The 3,289-nt window shown below is 37.9% G+C and overlaps 1 protein-coding gene across 1 annotated transcript in view; it reads right to left on the bottom strand.

Moving 5' to 3' along the window:
• The window catches only part of rfc4 (replication factor C (activator 1) 4), a 24,553-nt gene extending 21,789 nt beyond the window's left edge, over nucleotides 1–2,764 (bottom strand). Inside the window, exon 1 of the mRNA XM_061884020.1 lies at nucleotides 2,605–2,764. The gene's annotated coding sequence lies outside the window, so the exon portion shown is untranslated. The remainder of the gene's footprint in view (nucleotides 1–2,604) is intronic.
• Nucleotides 2,765–3,289: the final 525 nt, after the last annotated feature.

Below are 3,289 nucleotides of genomic sequence, written 5' to 3'. Positions count from 1 at the left end.
AGTTTTCCTAAAAATAGATATACCGGCCCCCCAGACACATTTTATTCTCTAAATTTGGCCCCAAGTCATAATAATTGGCCAGGCCAGGTGTAGACTGTGGAAACCGTTACATAAATAAGCAGTCGCATTTTCCCGTTTGCTTTAAAACAGTGGTCTCAGACACGCGGCCCGAGACGGTATTTTGCAGCCCCCACCTTAATATGAAAGTCTCATGTTAGTGCGTTTTTTTATGACTGTCGCTTGACAGCGTTGTGTTACTTGGCTCCAAAATGGCTCTGTCAACGTTCTGGGTTGCCTACCCCTGCGTTAGTGGAAAAGCGGCAAATGAGTGGAAGCGACAGATATGTTGCCATGGAAACGAGGGTTTTCTTACGTGCCCGGCTGCAGTCACACCGCGACACCTGTCTGTCAGTAATAACAGTCCCCGATAACCTGGACCAATTCAAACCGTAAGAATAGAATAAAGTTTTATTGTCATTATTGCAATGAACAGGTTCAATTCAAACCGTTATTTGTAGAGACGTCCGATAATATTGGACTGCCGATATTATTGGCCGATAAATGCTTTAAAATGTAATATTGGAAATTATCGGTATCAGTTTCAAAAAGTAAAATATATGACTTTTCAAAACGCCGCTGTATGGAGTGGTACACGGACGTAGGGAGAGGTACAGAGCGCCAATAAACCTTAAAGGCACTTTAAGGTTTATTTGCGGTTTAGTGGTACAAGGACAAATTGTGAAGCAAAATTGAAATTAAATCAAGTGGAAATTGATTAAGTATATGAAATTAAATTCTTGGGAATAATAATTGATCATAAACTGTGTTGGAAACCGCATATTGAATATATAAAAGGAAAAATATCCAAATCTATTGCTATTCTTTATAAAGTAAGACACATGCTGAATAAGACATGCCTCCATATGTTGTATTATTCTTTTATTTTTCCATATTTAACGTATTGTGTTGAAATTTGGGGAAATGTTTATAAAACAAACATAGACCTAATAATAGGGGTTAGTGCGTCTGCCTCACAATACGAAGGTCCTGCAGTCCTGGGTTCAAATCCAGGCTCGGGATCTTTCTGTGTGGAGTTTGCCTGTTCTCTCCGTGAATGCGTGGGTTCCCTCCGGGTACTCCGGCTTCCTCCCACTTCCAAAGACATGCACCTGGGGATAGGTTGATTGGCAACACTAAATTGGCCCTAGTGTGTGAATGTGAGTGTGAATGTTGTCTGTCTATCTGTGTTGGCCCTGCGATGAGGTGGCGACTTGTCCAGGGTGTACCCCGCCTTCCGCCCGATTGTAGCTGAGATAGGCGCCAGCGCCCCCCGCGACCCCGACCGGGAATAAGCGGCAGAAAATGGATGGATGGCATAGACCTAATAATAAAACTTCAAAAAAGGGTCATTAGAATAATACACAAAGCCTGCTACTATGAACATACCAATCCATTATTTATGAGTTCAAATGTGTTAAAATTTTCCGACATTGTGTTTTTAAAAACAATGGAAATGATGTTTCGAGTAAAGAACAGCCTTCCAGCTTGTATTCTCAGGCTATTTCATTTAAGAGGAGAAAACTATAATTTACGGGGGATATCGATTTTTGAAATAGGTAAAGCGAGAACAAATATAAAATACGAATGTATTAGTTTTAGGAGTTAAATGGTGGAACAAGCTCAGTGATGAGCTGAAGACATGCACTTCTTTGTTAAGGTTTAAGAAAACATTGAAAGGTGAAATATTTCAAAATTATAAAATATAGTAACAATTACTTTCATCTCGTTGATTTTTGATTTTTTTTTAAGTTGATGTTCCAGGCAATCTAATCTTCAGTGAAGGTATAAGATAGGCAAATATAAGCTTTGGCTTCAGCCTATTCCTTTTTTGGTCATTCTTTTTCTTTTTTTTTTCGTGTGTAAATGTGCATTATTGTATACATTAACATGTACTGTAAAACTGATCACACAAAATGGTTGATTGATTTGATTGATTATATGACCAAAATAAACTTATTTCATTCATTCATTCATTCATTTATTTCATTCCTTTGCATGCCGGCCCAGTCACATTGGCTTTTCACACACACAAGTGAATGCAACGCATACTTGGTCAACAGCCATACAGGTCACACTGAGGGGTGGCCATATAAAAAACTTTATGCGCCACACTGTGAGCCCACACCAAAAAAGAATTACAAACTAATTTCAGGAGAACATCCGCACCGTAACACAACATAAACACAACAGAACAAATACCCAGAACCCCTTGCAGCACTAACTCTTCGTTGCAGTATTTTTTTTTTTTTTGCGGCCCAGTCTCACCATCCAGTGGCCCCCAGGTGAAATTAGTTTGAGACCCCTGCTTAAAACAACAGGTTGTATCCAATAATGTCCGTCCATTCATTCATTATCTATTTATTTTGTCTGATTGTTGCAATTTATCAGAAAGAGTTAGCCGACAAGTGACAAGATGTTTAAAGGCTAAATCATTACTAGGTGTTGTCATGTATCGATGATGCGACCCTCTAAACTCTCATCCTGCTCTCTTGTTCCTAGAATAGCACAATAACATTTAGCTACACAACAGTACAAGTTTCTTACCCTAAAGTGACGCAGAGCAAAAATCTCTCTTGTGTTTGCCGCAACCTCAAGAAGGCAGAAAAGTAAGTTTTGAAAAATGTACACAAAAGCCGAGGCTCTGTTTTCACGAGCGGAAGTTGTGGGTATTTCCCGCCTTGGTTGACTGAGGAACTTCCGCCGACGAAAGTCATATCCGCCAATCAAATATTGAGAATTCTAAGCTGAATTTAAATAATTTTATTTTCCACCTTACCGACTGGCGTTATTGTCTCATATACTTTAATATAGTTAAAAAAAAAAAAAAAGTCCGTGTCCAAATTCACATGCTGCAGTCTTCGCAATGCGCATGCGAGCTTGCTGGTGTCATTGGGCTTGGCGAAGGCTGTTGGACAGCAGTGTCCAAAAACCTCATTGGTTAAGTTTTATATTCATAAATGTAAGTTTCTCAAAGCCCGATATGTTTTTTTGTGCCTTAAAAAAAGAATTAGAACTCTACGTTAAAACATTCTCTACCTCTAACAACCAAAAAGCTGTGAAAACAATGATGCTGTGTTCCAAATTTAAATTATTTACTGAACTTGTGTGTGCACTTTGTTTTACATACATACATACATATATATATATATATATATATATATATATATATATATATATGTACATATATGTCTATATATACACACACATATATATATATATATATATATAT

This window comes from Nerophis ophidion, linkage group LG22 (genome assembly GCF_033978795.1).
Source record: "Nerophis ophidion isolate RoL-2023_Sa linkage group LG22, RoL_Noph_v1.0, whole genome shotgun sequence".
Classification (NCBI taxonomy): domain Eukaryota; kingdom Metazoa; phylum Chordata; class Actinopteri; order Syngnathiformes; family Syngnathidae; genus Nerophis; species Nerophis ophidion.
Note: the sequence above shows the minus strand (reverse complement) of the source record. Positions and strands in the feature narration are given on the sequence as shown.